Raw genomic sequence first — 18,040 nt, 5'->3', positions numbered from 1 at the left:
AATAAGTCAAACAATATTCTGAAGCTTTAAAACAAATAATAAAAAAAAAAAACTCATCTTCCTTTATACCTGGAAATTCTGACCTGTTAACATATAATGCTTTCTCCTTCTGTCCCAGCCTTACCCATTCATTCCAGTCTAAGTACTCTCTGAACAGCCCATTTATCTCTTTCCCCACAACGTTAGGTACTTTTTACTTATTTTTCAAAGACATTGAAAAATCACATTGTTTTATAACAATATGTACAATGTTGTCTTATAGCAATATTTACAATATTGTTATATAACAATATTTATATTTATTCTCTTCTGTTGGACTAAACTCCTCATAGGTTGATATCATGTCATATTCATTTTCTTATCTCAGTTCCTCACACAAAGCCTGGCACATGGTAGAAACTCAAACAAAGTGTGTTAAATTAATAAGTAAATGAAAACTTTTGCCAAATAAGCAGTGTTTCAAGAGAAAAGTCCCTACTCTGACCAGGAGCCATGAAGACAGTGTTAAGTCTTCATTCCTCCATTCTTTCTTTCTTCTTTAAATTATATTCCTACTTTTAGAAGAAAACTGTATCTTTTAAAACAATATATCTCATTCTTTGTTAAAGGAACTGGCTCAGATTCTGTGAAAATTTTATTGCCCTATATAAACGTTTTAGAGATTCAGAAACAAAAAGATCCAGGCCTATGAAAAGTGTAATGAGTCCCAGCTTGGCCATTTGTGATGGGGATTTAACTGCTTTGTTTGTGAGCTTCAGCTAAGGAAACAGATTACCTTCATGATGTGCTAATACCCCAGAGTCGATCTAAACTCTGCTCCACTCTGGAAAGGCGTCCTGGGGATGCCAGCAAACACTCTAAAAGCTGAATCCTGTAAACCTGTCAGCTGGGGTACAAAAAATTATTACTGGAGACAGACTTCCCCTCAATACTCTTTTTGTTTTTACATAGGACTTAAAACTAATCAATAAATTATCACAGATGCATGTCAAAGTTGAAATCCAATTCCGTAATAACTGAAATACTTGCATAGAAAATATTGGCTACTGAATATTTTAGAATGTAGGGAATAGCAGAGATATAATTAAAGAGAATATCTTTAAAAGACATAACAGATTAAATCATTATAGCGTCATGAATGTCAAAACATTATTTAATTAATGTTACCTTATCTTCAAAACTTTCAGTGTATCTTTGTGTTTCCCATAAATTGTCACTTTGCTTGTTTCTGAAATTTATTTGCCACTGTTAAGTGGTGTTATCTTTCTACTACAAGCTTTAAAAATTGTGGGAGCTCTATTTAAGTATTTGGTAAATATATTTCTTCCCTCCCTCCCACCACCAACATACAATACTAAGACATTATGAAGACAGTAGTTGGGATATATTAAAAATTAAAGGAAATGCATATGATCGTCATATGTAAAAAAATAAGCCAAATATCAACTGTGTAAGAAAACATTTTAAAAGTTTCTTTCATGTTTATTCAACAAATGTTTCCTAAAAGATTTTCCTTGAAGCAAAGCAGTTTAATTTTCCTTTTCATATTATTCTTGGTGGTTATAAACATAATTAGGTTTGTATTTTCACATTTATTTGCATTTATGATAAATTTAATCTTTTCTTAGCATAACTTTTTGAAATCAAAATATGAACCAAAAAAGATGTAAGTTTGATTGGTGCAACAAGAACAGTAACAAGTAATCATAGCAATGAGATGTTAATTGGTGTCTGGGTGGTTTTATTCATAGTAGCGATGGGACATAATATCTCTGTATTCTTAACTGTTCCACAGCACTTTGCAGATTGTTTATTATAAAGCCAATTATATTGCACTTGAAATTCATAGGTATTTTAACAGCATAATGGGACATGGATGGAAATAAAAACATTTTTTTCATCAGAGAAACAGTGTTTATTTTGCCAAAACTTGTTTATTTTGCCAAACCTTTCTTAAATTTTAAAGTTCCAAATGAGAAAGATTTGAGGATTTTAATTTCTCAGAAATCCTGATTAGGGTATATTTGCATTTAGAGATTGATCAGTTTTCTGAACAAGAAGCACATAATTGCACATAAATTTTCTTTTCATAGAAATTATCTTCAATAATTTTCTCATGGAGCAGCAGTATCTTAGATATAGATGCTGAGAGGGAATCTTGATTTGTTGCTTTGCGTGCCAGTATAGCTATTGATATAGCTAGCTGTATCAGTTCATCCAAAAATAAAACAAAGTTGACCATTATTAGTGATTTATATTTCTCTATAGCAAATTTAGACAATTTCAGTGTAGATGGGAATGCAAACTTTTGCAGTCAGGATTCTTCAGTTTAACTGCCTGTATAATTTCAGTTCCCCAGGTAATGGCCAATTATTAAAAAATTTAATGATTTTATAAAGTCTGCCTTAAATCTGTTAAGAATATGGAGAAAAACCCATTAGAAATGAATAAGCTTAGTTGAGAAAGTATCCAATAAATGGTACTAGTGCTGTTTATTTTCTCAAAATATTAATGGCAATTATAATTTGGGTTCCTCTGTTCATGTATTTACTTATAACAAACTTGAAATAACATTGTTACCCTTAGATTTTATAACAGCATCATAGAATTGATGATAATACTATAATAACAGCGATCATTTTTTGAATACTTTCTGTTACGGGCACTGAGATCAGGACTTTAAGTACATTATCACATTTCATTCTCCCCCAAACTCCAAAGAAGCAGTGCATAGATTTATAGATGAAAAACCTGAAGCTTAAATATAAGTAACTTGTCCAAGATTTCATAGTTAATCTGTGTGGGAAATTGGATTTGAATAAAGGCCAGTGTGTTGCCAAAACTTACATTCTTTATTAAATGATTTAAAGAATTTTTAAAGTTGAAGTTACACTCAATTTTTATAAACAATATAAGGTCATGAATAAAGTAAAAAAAAAAATTGAATCTCTTACAGGTAACTACTGTTAACAATATCTATATATAAACCTATTTCTACTAAAATGGATCATGTGATATTAATCATTTGTGCTTTTGTCTTATTTCCACCTAAATTATTTTGATTACCTTTTTTGAAAATACATATAAGATTACTTTGTTCTTTCTCTTGGCAACCGAATAAGATATTACATTGATTTATTGTGACTTATTTAACTAGTACCCAGTTCATTGACACTTAGGTTTCTTTCACGTTCCCTTCCACAAATAACAATTGTGTGTGTGTGCATGCGCGTGCGTGCATGTGTGCACACATGCCTATTTGAGTATATCTCCCAGAAATTTTTAAAAGTAGAAAAAGCTGGGTCAAAGATGATATGCATTTAAAATTTTGATAAATATGTCCAAATTGCCCTCCAAAATGATTAATTAAACACTTTCCAAAAGTTTTAAAAAATATCTACTCATCCACACATTTTCCAATACAGTCTCTGTTTAATCTTGTCGTGACAAAAGAAGAATAATTATTTGAAATCTGGTGTTGTAAATTACTAATAATTTTCTAATATAATTATTGTTAATTTTAGTTTCTCCATTTCCTTTTTATATTTTTTACACCAGGTTATTTGTATTTATAATTTTATTCAATTTTGATTAGCAAATGTTTTTATTTGAATATTAGTTCAAACATTCAATAAATTTTCTTCTCTCTTTGGATGTAGCATTTTATTTTCTTTATGTAGAAATTTTAGGTAGTCAAACTTGTTGATATTTTCTTTTATAGCTTCTGTAGTCTGTGATAAACTTAGAACAGCCTTATCTATCCTTAAGATTATGAATACGATTTATCATCCTTTCCTCTGGTACTTTTATGGTTTCAGATTTTTAAATTAGAAGCATTTATTCATCTGGATTTTAGTAAGCCATAAGCAATACGTAGTTCCTCTGTTTTATTTTTTAAAAAAGACTAATCACTTGCCCCAGCACTACAGATTCAATAGTTCATCTAGCCACACGGTTTTAAAATGTCACTTTCACCATTTTCAAAATTCCTCTGTGAACTTTGATGAATTATTTCTATTCTTCATTTTAAGCTTCATTGATCAGCTTAAATATCTGGGGCCAAGAGAATTTCAAAAATATTTAACAGCAATTTGGTACAGGTACTAACCACTCCAGGCACCGACCAATTAGAAAAGACACCAGCCACCTCCACCTGCTACAGATATATGGAAGCATCCTGGCTGAATCATTTGCTTATTAAACAATACACTATATTTGAGAATAATTAGCTCCAAACACAACACAAAATAAATGTATATCATTTGCTAAAAAATATAAAGATAATGATATGTGCATTATCTTTAACAATAATAGTACAAGGCTAATAATAATATAGTAACAAATAATATGAGGCTGTGGTCCTCAGATGGGGCAGAAGCTCGCTCTTGCCCATTTCCTCCCACTCCCTCAGGGAAGGGACACTAAGACAACCTTGAGTACAAGCTTAGATTTAAAGAGCATATTCAAATTAACCAGCTAGGTTTATTAACATGCCATTTACATCGAGATCACTTACAAATTGGTAGCACAATAGGCTTGGTTTCAAAGGCAATTAAGGTAAGGCTGTGATCCATTATTCAGAGTTTATAGATCTGGTACACTTCTGTCAAGCAAACCAGCCAGTTTAAATGTCCATATTCAAAATTAAAGATGTGCCTTGTTACTTTTGAAAATTATCTTTGCATTGATTTTGGTACTGATTTGTGAAAAATCCAGATAACATTAAGAGAATGAGGTTTTATTTTTATTCAAAGGAGACCTGAATTTAAAAATGTGAGAAGTTCTGATCTGAATTCATGTTTCTTCCTCACTGAGGAACAAGAATCACTTCTTAGCTAAAAGTTTACTTGGGGAAATCTGTGCCCCATTCCATCTGCTGATGGGCCTCTTGTCAGATCTCCAGGTTCTGTCTGAGTCCATCTCGTACTGTACCTTTGAAGAAACACTCAGTGTTCACACAGGTCAGGGAAAAAATGAAACTGTTTTTAGGGATGCAGCTCTGATGAGCGAAGTAGAAATAAACCTGTCTTTAGGCATATATCTTTTATCCCTCTCAGTGATGTGCTCTTCCAGAGGTTTGTCTACCCTTGTCCTTTATAGCCATCAACATGGTGCTATTAGTGTGTGAGCCTTTGGGAGAAGGGCCAAGGGTCACAGCATCTTGCATGAGGCCCAAGATCTACAACCAACCTGAGTGAAAGGAGTCCTTTCCACATATCGATTGCCTATCTACCTCACTAGTACTCCACGTAGGACATGAGGCCAAAGTCCATGTGTAGTGAAATGTAGCTTTTATCTGGCATGTCCTTTGTATATATCCCTCCATAATCAGTGGAAGGCGGCAAGGGCCAATTGCGGGCTTGGAGCTGTAGTCAACTCAAATGTTTTTGTCTATCTAATACATTTCCTCTTCATTTGCTAATAGTATCTAGTATTTTTTTTCTGAGGAACCACCCCTTCTCCATACCAGCTTTTGTGTTTTGGGTGAACTTAACTTCTTTTCTACCCATAGGCACAAGCATGTGGTTTAGACCTAGCTAATCAGAACATCAAATTTCCCTCACCTAATAATTGATTCGGAGATGAGCAAGTGACCCCTACTCACCCAAAAAAGACATTGAAGTTTTCATGAGACTGTTGGAAGAGAGACTCAGCCTAATATTTGGATGGACAGGAATCTATAAGATGTGGGGAACGCATGAGTTTGGAATTAACAAAAGCCATTTCATGGATATGAAATGAGCCGCATGAGCCTGGATATGAAGCCAGCTCAGCCGAGGAATGAACCAAGAAACCAAGACAAATCAGATTCTGGTAGTTTAATTGAATTCCCAAATCAACTCATATATAAAGCCAGATAGAGTTGAGCTTTTCTAATGCATAAACATTTCTTTTTAAATTCCCAGTTTGAATGGTAATTTATGTGCCTTTAAAAAAACTTGTACCTCCTAAGATAGAAGGTACAAGATTATTGCCAATTACATTGGCATTTCACGTGACTAACAGGTGCATTTTCTCTTTTGACACCTTACGATTTTCATAGATGAGGGATACTTTAAGCTTTTCCTCATTCCATACTAGTTTATGGTGGATGCAGTGTGTCTTGGGACTGGATCATTTACACTAATTTTGTGAACTTTTTAGAGTGCAATAGACTAAAATTGTGACTATTTCCTTTAAGGTATTTCTAGATTTGATGAACATAGTATTTATAATTTCATGCAAAAGCTGTAAGTATTAATTCTTGCTGTATAAGAGGTCTGTTCCCTGTTAATCTGGGAATGGCTGGTCTCTTCTCATTAAAGCCTCAGGTTCTGTTCTTTCTCTTCTCAGTTTTTATACATTTTCTATCTCTCTGCTTCAATGGCTGGAAGAATTTGATACTTCCTATAGGTTATATCTCAACTTCATTCTAGGTGGAAAGGGTAAAAAGTCCCTCCCTTGAAGTTAGACGACTACATGCAGATTAGATTCTGGTCATGATTTAACCTTATATGAGAGACGGAAGGTGGAAATAAAGTGGAGGGTATATTTTTGCTGCTGTTGCAGTTGGCAAGCAAGAGAGTGGAGGTATGAATACTTAGAAAGGAAGGCAATGGTCTGCCTTTGCATTCAGCATCTAATGTTCAGTTTGGTGTGGATGAAAGGAAGTTTCAGGAGTGAGTGTCTTTAGCAGTAAGAACAGCAGCCTGCTGCCTGCTGAAATGCCATGGAGACAGTGTGATTTCTGATTCTCCAGTCCTTCCAATAATTTTACCTACTTCTCTACACTAAATGCCTTTCTGCTTGAAATAACTACAGTGGTTTTTATTTTCTGCCTTCTTGTGCAAATGATTTTGGGGATTATCGATTCTGACTTTTGGGAAAGGAAGTTGAGAGAGAAGAAAATAATAATAACCACAACATACAATAAACATATTGTATGTTAAATATGATCTGAAAAAAATAAACTGCCACACTGTGAAGTTACTGATAGGTTTATATTTCTTGAATTGATCTTCCCTGGTATTTCTGTAAAGGTATGCAAGCTCTCTATGTATATAATATAAAAATGTGCAAAGATTATCCTATCTGGGAATATAATAATCATGCAACATTATAATAAAACAATAAGTGGTTTTACTTTCTATGCAAAATTCTGAATGACTTATTGAGACATAGTTATAAGTGATTATTATTACTGGAATGCAATCAAATACATTATCCTACTTATTATTCTTAAACTCATTTGTTCATGCAATGTATTCAATCTGGAAAATAGATTAAGCCAAAGTACCAGTATTTTTGTCAGGGAATAGTTTTAGGAATAGTTTTGTGCTACAGAAACCTTACTTCCCTCAAGCTGCATTTTCCTCAATTTTCCTTTATAAAATATCAAGCACATTGCTAGAGTCCATAGAAGTCCCAGCAAATAATCCACTTGACACTTGGATTTTTTAGACTATAAATAACACTGAATCTTGAGGGAAGGGAATACGTGTTATTTAACCTCTATCCTCCAATGTTTAAAATGGTTTGTCAATTCGCATGCTGTGGTAAGCTGAATAATGACTCTCCAAAGATACCCATTCCCTAATCCCTGGAATTTATGAATGTTACCTTATATGGCAAAGGGACTTTGCAAATATGATTAAGTTAAGCTAATTTCCCATCTTGAAATGGGAAATTATCATTGTATTAGTTTGCTAAGGCTGATGTAATAAAGTACCACAAACCGGGTGGCTTAGACACAGAAATTCATTGTGTCATAGTTCTGAAGTCTGGAAGTTGGAGATAAAGATGTTGGCAGCTCCTGAAGTCTAAAAGTTGGAGATCAAAGTGTTGGCAGAGTTGGTTCCTTCTGTGGGCTGTGAGGGAGAATCTATTTCATGCCTCTCCCCTAGCTTCTGGTGGTTTGCTGGCAATCTTAGGTGTCCCTTGACTTGAAGAAGCATCACCCCAAACATTGCCTTCATCTGCACACGGTGTTCTCCACGTGTGCCTGGTGTTTGTGTCCAGATTTCCCCGTTTTATGTCATCAATAATATTGCATTAGGGCCTACCTTAATGATCTCATCTTTATTAACTACATATGCAATGGCCTGATTTCTAAATAAAGTCATATTCTAAGGTATGGGGGTTTAGAACTCAACCGACATGTGAATTTGGGGGGGGCACGATTCAATACATAACTATCCTAGATAATCTCGATGGGCCATAAGTATCATCATATGAGTCCTTATAAGAGGGCACAAGAAGGTCAGAGGTAGGAAGTGGATGATGTAATGATGGAAGCAAGAAATTGGAGGGCTGTGAGGAAGCAGTCACCAGCCAAGGAATGTAGACAACTTCCAGAAGCTAAAAAGACAAAGAAATGGATTGTCCCTTAGAGCCTCCAGAAGGAAATGCAATTTTGTCGACACCTCAACTTTGGTCCAGTAAAGCTGACTTCAGACTTCTGGCCTCCAGGACTGTAACAGAAAATATTTATATTGCTTTAAGCCATTAAATTTGTGGCAGTTTGTTCCAGTATAGCAACATGAAACTAGTATGCTTAATGAATTTTTGTTTTGAAAATTACTTCATTAACAGTTTATAATATAAAAATTCATTTTAATTGTTTGGATAAATGAGCATTAATGCAGCCACCTAAGGAGAACTTTACTTTCTGGGCAATATATCTAGTAAACTGTGTTCTTCTCAAAGAAAATGCTTACATTCTTGATATGATTTATTCCTATCTGTTTTTCCCAAGACTGCAAATCAGTTACTCTGTTCTAATATGAATGTGTTGTTTTATAGTTATTCAAAGATTTCCTATTTAGAAGCCCCATGTGTCTTGGATTTAATATCTGTCTTTGACATGGTGCATTTATTTCATAAAATTGTTGTCCTTTGATTAGAGCTTTATATTATTTACCCAGAATCATGTTGTATTACTTATGTCTATTTCTGTTATTTAAAATATATATCTTTGAAAGAATTTAGAATTTAGAAGTAGATATGGATAGAATTATGGGTTCAAGGAACCTGAGAAATAGATTTGTATATAGTTTATTTCTTCTTGAGTGAGCTTTGCTAGATTGTCTTTGAATGTATTTGCATACAGCTGTGTATAATATTCTCCTATTATCCTTTACTATCTGTAGGATTTGTAGCAACCTCCCTGCTTTTACTCCTGAAGATAGTAATTTTGTCTTCTCTCTTTTTTTCTTGGTTAGTCTGACTAGAGATTTATCAATTTTATTGATCCCTTCAAAGAGCCAATTTTGGATTTCTTAGAGTTTTCTCTGTTTTTTCCTCCTGTTTACTATTTCATTGATTTCTGCTTGTATCTTCATTATTCCTCTCTTTCTCTTAATAGGCGTATTTGCTTTCCTTTCTGTTTGTTTGTTTCTTTTTTTTTTTTTTTTGAGGAAGCTGAATTCATTGATTTGAAACCTTTCTTTTTTTCCCAGTATAAACACTCATCTCTAAATTTCCCTCTAGGCCTGCTGGAGAGAGCTCCGCGGCCTCCCCCCCACCCCCACCCCCAGTGACAGCACACTGTGCTTTGTATTAGCGCAGGGCGGGATTCCCTGCTCAATCAGGTTTCCTGCCCTACCTCCAGGGGCTGGGGGCTTCTGCTTTACTGCTCTCTCGGTAGCAGTATACCCTGGCCTGGGACTGGTGGTGGGAGGGATTATTGTTTCTGTGTTCAAGGCTCTCCGGTGTGGGCAGGTGGATATTCCTGTTTCCCACTTAAGTGCGGGCAGCTTTTACCTCTCAGCTTCCCCCCAGCAGCCGTTTCTCTTTCCCCAAAACAGGGGCAAGGGTGTTACCTTTCCACCCCTTCATCAGAGTGAGTAGATCTTTTCTTGAACCCTAGGGGCGAGCGTTCTGTCTGCACAGCTGAAGGCTTTTGCTGGCTGAGAGCAGGTTCCCGGAAGTGGGCGGTGTTTCAGGCTGGCTGGAGAGGAGGGTTCGCTCAGGTCTCCAGTTCTGCGCCCAGAAGCACGGGGTTTAGAGGCTGGAAAAAGTGATTCAGGTGAGTTCAGGCTCCGCTTTTGTCTGGGGCTCCCATGGATCCTAAAGTTCACACTATGCCGGCTACTCTGGATTTGTGAAATTGTTACTTTTCTTCTTACTCCTGTATGGTGGCCGCCTCTTCCTCCAGTGCTTTGTAAAAGGTAAAACAGTTTGCGTTTGTATCGCCTCAGAGGCCTTTATAACCCTTTGAAATTCAGTTCACCTGGTTGCCTTTTGACCTCAGTTCTCTTACTGGCTAAAAAAAAGTTATGGTTTGGAGATTTTCTGGATTTTTCTCACTGTGTGGAAGTAATGTACTCTTATTTTCTACATCTAAGCAGGAACAGAATGATGTCGTTGGTGAATCTATTAGACAAAAATTAAGACTGAAAGTTAATTTCTAAATGTATCTCAGGAAATTAGAAGAAAAACATAAATTTAACCTAAAAATAGACAAAAGAATAAAACAAGAAAAAATAGTAAAATAGAAAATAAATGTACAATTGAGATAATCAGCCAAGTCAAAGGCACCATCCTTGAAATCACTAATAAAACATATCAACCTCTGTCCAGAGAAAGAGAAAAAATAAAATTGACGAATATCAGAAGTGAGAAAGGAAACAATAGTACAGTTTCTGCAGGATTTAAAAAGATAATAAAGCTGAAATTATGAACAGGTACTTGCTAGCGAATTTTTAAAAGCACAAGTCACTAAAACCAATACAGGAGGAAACAGAAAATCTGAATAGGCCTATACCTATCAAAGATATTGGATTCATAATTAAATCCTTCACATGCATATACTTACACCTGCATTTAAAAAATAACAGGTTTAGGTGATTTACTGTTGAACATATGAAGCTTTTATAATAGAAAATAACATTAAAGAGAATAGAAAAAAAGGGAAAATTCCCTACCTTGTTTTATGCAAAATTTTGACGAAAAAAGCGTGAACAGAAATTTTTAAAATATCTCTCATAAACAAGGATGTGATGATTCAAAGCAAACTATTATCAAATTCATCAAGCAATGTATACAAAGATTATACTTGAGAAGAAGTTGAGGTTATTCTAAGAAATTTGAGGTTGGGTTTAATATTTTTAAATTACTTAGTATAATTCCCCACCATAACAAAATAAGGGAGAAAATCAGGTAATCTTTTCAATAGATGCAGAAATAGCATTTGGTAAAATATAACACCTTTTTATGATAGAAACATTTGTAAGCTAAGAATAAGCTTAAATTATTTTAAAGATATCTACCCAAAATATAGCAAATAGCATGCTAATTGGCTGTGAATATTAAAGTTTCCCTCAGAGACTGGGAATAAGGCAAGGACACCCACACTTACCATGTTTATTTGTCATTGTCCTAGATGTCATAACTATTACAATGAAGCAAGAAGAAAAATGCAAGGCCTAGAGTACAAGAAATAAAACTCTGTTATTATTCACACACAGCATGGTGTGTAGGATAGAAAAATTCTAAAAAAATATAAACATAAACTACTAGATTTAGACAGTGAATTTAGCAAGGGAATGAAGTGATTAAAAACCAAACTAGAATGTAGAATTTTAAAAAGCAATACATTTACAATAGCATCCATACCAACAAACATGGGAATAAATCTAAGAGTAAAGAAATGGAGGACCAGGTAGTCTGAATGAATTGGAAAACTCAGTAGTCAGTTTTCCCCAAATTGTTTTATAGACCTCATGGGTAGATGCAAGGTAGTTATGAAGTTGGGTGTTCATTTTATTCATATATTTTGTAACTCTTTAATATATATGTTATATATATATCAAATAGTAATAAAACTATCAAAAAAACTAGGGATATAATATAAATGTGTCAAATGAGTAATAACAAAGTATTTTTAAAATTAAAAAGATTAATTTTATGAAATGAGTTCACACATATCAGTAAGTAAGAGATGTATAGAAAAATATTTTTTAAAATCTTAAAAGAAACAGGCATCGTACTGGAAAAATATTCAAATGGCTTAAACACATACCAAAAAAAGTGACCAAACTCACATTTAATTGAAAGATATGCAAAATAAAGGATTCATGCAAAAAACAATTTTCTCTAAGAAATTAGTCAACATTTTATAATATCTAGTAGATGTGGATATAGAATCTCCCATAAAGTAGTGGTAAAGGGAATTCCCTGGCAGTCCAGTGGTTAGGACTCTGCGCTTTCACTGCCAGTCCTGGTTGGGGAACTAAGATCCTGCAAGCTGTGTGGCACCGCCAAAAAAAGAAAAAGAACACAGAAAACAAAAACAGAAAACAAATAATAGTGGTAAAATTACTGAGAATAATAGGACAATATATTTCATAATGTAAAGATATGTACCCTTTGACCTAGGAATTTATTAGCCAGAATATTATTCTAAAACTTAGAAATGATGTTATACAATTTGTGATGCATCTGTTCTTTGATTAAAATTTTTGGTAGAGGAGGGCTAGATATACATTTACATCTACATCCTTTACATTTATATCTACAAAGCCAAAAGTCAGTATTGTGCTAAATGGTGACATTGTAGATTTTTCACTAAAATTAGGAACAAATCACTTAGCTTAATACCCTCTAGTTCCATCCATGTTGCCGCAAATGGCAAGATTTCATTCTTTTTTATTGCTGAATAATAGTCCATTTTATATATATACCACATCTTCTTTATCCATTCTTCTGTTGATGGACACTTAGGTTGCTTCCATATCTTGGCTATTGTAAATAGGGGTGCAGGTAGGGGAACATATATCTTTTCAAATTACATGGATGGACCTGGAGGGTATTATGCTAAGTGAAATAAGTCAGACAGGGATAAACAAATACTGTCTGAGTTCACTTATAAGTGGAATCTAAAAGACAAAACAAGTGAACAAAACAAGACAGAAACAGACTCATAGATACAGAGAACTGGTAGTTGCCAGAGGGGAAGGAGGTGGGGGGACAGACAAAAGAGGTGAAGGGGATTGAAAGGTATAAATTTCCAGCTGTGAAATAAATAAGTCATGGGGATGTAATGTACACATAGGAAATGTAGTCAATAATACTGTAACAACATTTTTGATGATGGATGATAACTGGTTATAGTGATCATTTCATTATGCATAAAAATATTGAATCGCTATGTTGTACACCTGAAACTAATATAATATTGTATGTTAATTATAACTCAATTAGAAAATTAGGATCAAGTCAAAAATTCACCAAATTAGGTATATATGTATGTGTGAATATGGAATGGTCTTTAGGATATGTTAGTATGTCTTATTGTTGACACAAATTGATATAGATTTTGTGGCTGGGAGTTAAGAGATATCTTCCCTTGAAAATTCACATTTTAATTGTGAAGTAAGAGATAAGTCATTTACTAATAGGAGATGTTTCACTTTTAGATGTATGAAGAAATTAAGAAAGATATACGATGGCTTTTGTGAGGAATGAGGGAAGGAACTGAGTAGTGAAACACACAAGAGTGTTTGAGTAGTATTTAAGTTTATGTTCATTTGATGAAAATTTACTGAATACCTACTGCACCCAGCACAAGATATATCAATGAATGAACAGGACAGAACGCCTGTCCTCATGGAGCTTCCATGGTATGAAATGTGACTGTGATGTGAATTCTCACTTGATTTCAGAGATAGGGTATTTCTTTTGTCATGTTGCTATTAAGCCATGTGGTACTCTCACAAAGAAATGTTGGTTTTAAGGGAAGTGTCATCTGCAGAAGGATTATGGTCTGTCCTCCCAAGAAGATACTACTTTTGTAAATAGACTAAGTTTTGTGCATTGATGATCTGTCTCTATTCTTTTAGACTCAGAATCCCAAGTTTCACAACCCATCAAAAGCACACTGTCAGTGGCAGACTCATAGTAACTAGTCTCTCAACACAATGTCTAAAATCAGATCGCCAATTTAATCTAGAAGGGAGAGCACCTTTCCCAGTGATCTGAATACTCATGCCAGCATGATCAGTGCAGTTTCTCTTTGTAGTCAGATTTCTTGGAAAGTCAAATCAGTCAGAGGGTTGCTTAGTGAATACTAAAACCAGGAAAAGAGGAATTATATTGATGAATTGCTTAATGGCAGCCTAGATTGCATGATACATGTAAAACACATGGGGTCATTCATGTCAAATATGTCTTGGAGGTTATTGGTGGAAAGTCTTCCCATTTATATACATTTAAGGGAAAACCTTTATTAGTGAGTCTGAAAATAAAAATTTAGTGCCCACTGGTCTCTCTCTCTCTCTGCTGTTGTGCTTAGATTTTGTGTTACTTATCTGTATGTTGTGTTAATTTCTCCTGTACAGCAAAGTGGTTCAGTTATATATATACACACACACATTCTTTTTCATTTTCTTTTCCATTATGGTTTATCACAGGATATTGAATACAGTTCCCTTTGCTATACAGTTGGGCCTTATTGTTTATCCATTCTAAATATACTAGTTTGCATCTGCTAACCCCAAACTCCCAATCCATCCCTCCCCTCCCCTCCATCCCTTGTCAACCACAAGTCTGTACTCTATGTGTGTGAGTCTGTTTCTGTTTTGCAGATAAGTTCATTTGTGTCATATTTTAGATCCCACATATAAATAATATCATATGGTCTTTCTCTGTCTAATTTACTTCACTTAGTTATGATAATCTCTAGGTCCATCCATGTTGCTGCAAATGGCGTTATTTCATTCTTTTCTATGGCTGAGTAGTATTCCATTGTATATATGTACCACACCTTTATCCATTCATCTATGGACATTTTTGCCATTTTTTATTGGTCATTCCGACTAATGCTGTTACAATATGGGAGAGATCATATGGGATTTGAATACCAGGAGGCAGGAATTATTGGAGACCATCTTGGAGGCTACCTGCCTCAGTTGGGCATAAATTTTGTTTTTCTTCTTTGCTTTCATATTAACCAAACTGGCTTTCACACATTTTTCCTCACGTTTTAGTAAAACTGTCAATTAGATTATTATATAGTCATGTATACTTGACCTGAGACTCATCCTCCCTTTTTGAGAAGATTTATTATGCATTATTTTTGAAGCTTAATTCTTGGATGAACACCTTATTTCTTTTCAAGTTCTTGGGGGACAAATAATTTTTGTTAGCCAATTATGAAAATGTAGCCATAAATATGCATTAATGACTAGGTCTTAAGGGACTCTAATTACTATGTCACATTTTAATTTGGCCATTTTCTTCACATTTGGTTCTATTCATTTATCTTGTTGTGTTTATTTAACACTAGTGATTAATGCTAAGCCTTTTTTCCTCCATTTTTGTTTTTTGGCAGAATAGAGAAAGAAGTAAGTCTAAACTAACCTCTGAATCTTTATGTAGTATTTAGAAATATATGATTTCAAACTGACATCAGAATGAAAGTTACATGAGAATGAAAATATCACATGTATAGATTTCATATATTTTAGTGTACCTTTAAAATATTCATGCCTGTATTATGTAGCCGCTGAATGAAGAACTATAACTTGGATAATATTTCTGTTCACTTTACATTAAAGGACACTAGTCACAAATACTAAAAGCAAAGGGATGCTTTAATAAATGACTCTTTAGTGATCTATTGGTATACTTTATTATATTTTTTAACATCTTTATTGAAGTATAATTGCTTTACAATGGTGTGTTAATTTCTGCTTTATAACAAAGTGAATCCACTATACATATGCATATATCCCCATCTCTCTTCTCTCTTGCGTCTCCCTCCCTCCCACCCTCCCTATTCCACCCCTCTAGGTGGTCACAAAGCACCGAGCTGATCTCCCTGTGCTATGCGTCTGCTTCCCACTAGCTATCTATTTTATATTTGGTAGTATATATAAGTCCATGCCACTCTCTCACTTCGTGAGAGAGTAAGCTGGGACAAAGTGAGAGAGTGGTATATTTTAGCTTTAATGGAGGCCTGTGGAGCATGAAAGAGAAAACAAAACACCCCCTGAGAAAGTAAATACACTAAATATTGATGTGAACTAAGAAAATAAATTAATGATTTATGAAATATAACTTAATTAAAATGTAATACATTATTCATGTGACCACAATATGACAAAATATTTCCCATTTATTTTCTAAAAATAATTTTATATTTCTTACCATATTGAATATACTAGAAGAAATTATGTGTGAACACTTTAATATATATGTATACGTATACATGTATCCATTGCTTATATTATGGTTGAAGTATATGTAATTTCTAAAATCATGAGAAGTTACACAGAAATGAAAAAATAGAAGAAAAATAACCCTTAAACTTAAGAAAAATTTAAGTAACAATTTGCACGTGACATTTAATAAGAACTATCAAGCTTTTTTTACCCCATCTTTTCAGAATGATAGAACCAGAAAGTGAAACTCATAGAAATGGAGTAAGAAATGCCAATAAAACCCTCTCTAGGCAAACCAGGAATTTGTCACATAGTACTCCTGAATTTGTTCTTAATTTTTCTGAAAGAATGGAATCATTGTTCTTAAAGATGACTTCAATGACACAGTGATTGCTGCATCAAAACATTCACGAATACTTTTCAGAGAAAATATTTTTTCTTTATAGTTTTCAAAATAATATGACTTGTTAATGACAAAAGCATGAATACGCAGAGTATATATTTATTGCATAATTATATATTCTTTGCATATTTGCTTAATGATACTGATTTTCTTTTTTAGGGCCAGGATATTTAGGGCAGTATTTGCCTCCTTGATTAGAAGCCAGTTTTCTATTCTGAGTCTATTGAGATATAATTGACATAAAACATTGTATAAGTTTACTGTGTACACTGTGATGATTTGATACACTTATACTTTGCAAAATGTTTACCACAGTAGTGTTAGTTAACATCTCCATCACATCACATAATTACCATTTCTTTTTTATGGTGAGAACATTTAAGACCTACTCTCCTAGCAACTTTCAAGTATATAATGCAGTATTGTTAACTATAGTCACCATACTGTACATTAGATCCTCAGAACTTATTCATCTTATAACTGGAAGTTTGGACCCTTGACCAACATCCCTCATGTCCCTCATCTCCCAGCCCCTGGCAACCACCGTTCTACTCTGTTTCTATGAATACAGCTTTTTAAGATTTCACATATAAGTGATATCATACAGTGTTTGTCTTTATCTGTTTGATTTATTGCACCTAGCATAATGCCATGTAGGGCTATCCATGTTGTCAGAAATGGCAGGATTCCCTTCTTTCTCATGGCTAAATAATATTCACACACACACACACACATACACACTATATCTTCTTTATCCATTAATCTGTAGGCAGACGCTTAGGTTGTTTCTATATTGGCAGCTGTGAATAATGCTGCAAGAATACGGGGGTACAGATTTCTTTTCAATATCCTGATTTTATTTACTTTGGATGCCTACCCAGAAGTGGATTGCTAGATTATATGGTAGCTCTGTTTTTAATTTTTAAGAACCTCCATACTATTTTCCAGGGTGGCTATACCAATTTACATTGCTACCAGCAGTGCATAAGGATTCCCTTTTCTTCACATCCTTGCTTGTTATCGCTCTTCTTCTTTCTTTTTTTAAATTAATTTATTTTATTTGTTTATATTTGGCTGCATTGGGTCTTCATTGCTGCGCACAGGCTTTCTCTAGTTGAGGCGAGCGGTGGCTATCTTCATTGTGGTGCTCAGGCTTCTCATTGCGGCGGCTTCTCTTGTTGTGGAGCACAGGCTCTAGGTGCATGGGCTTCAGTAGTTGTGGCATACAGGCTCAGTAGATGTGGCTCACGAGCTCTACATCGCAGGTCAGTAGTTGTGGTGCATGGGCTTACTTGTTCTGTGGCATGTGGGATCTTCCCAGACCAGGGCTCAAACCCATGTCCCCTGCATTGGCAGGTGTATTCTTAACCACTGTGCCATTAGGGAAGCCCTATCTCTTTTCTTTTGATAAAATCTGTTCTAATAGATGTGAAGTGACATGTTGTTTTGATTTGCATTTCCCTGATGATTAGTGATGTTGAGTATCTTTTCATGT

General features: G+C 34.4%; 1 long non-coding RNA gene across 3 annotated transcripts in view; it reads left to right on the top strand.

Annotated features, from left to right (window-relative positions):
* The first annotated feature begins 9,875 nt into the window (after positions 1-9,875).
* Positions 9,876-18,040, top strand: part of LOC137224728 (uncharacterized) — a 398,425-nt gene continuing 390,260 nt past the window's right edge. The window contains exon 1 of one of the 3 annotated variants that reach the window (XR_010943478.1): positions 9,876-10,006. This is a non-coding gene — a long non-coding RNA (uncharacterized lncRNA). The other 2 variants (XR_010943479.1, XR_010943480.1) reach the window with 2 other exon arrangements.

The sequence above is a fragment of the Pseudorca crassidens genome, chromosome 5, assembly GCF_039906515.1.
Source record: "Pseudorca crassidens isolate mPseCra1 chromosome 5, mPseCra1.hap1, whole genome shotgun sequence".
In the NCBI taxonomy this organism is placed as follows: domain Eukaryota; kingdom Metazoa; phylum Chordata; class Mammalia; order Artiodactyla; family Delphinidae; genus Pseudorca; species Pseudorca crassidens.
This window is presented reverse-complemented; position numbering and strand designations above follow the sequence as displayed.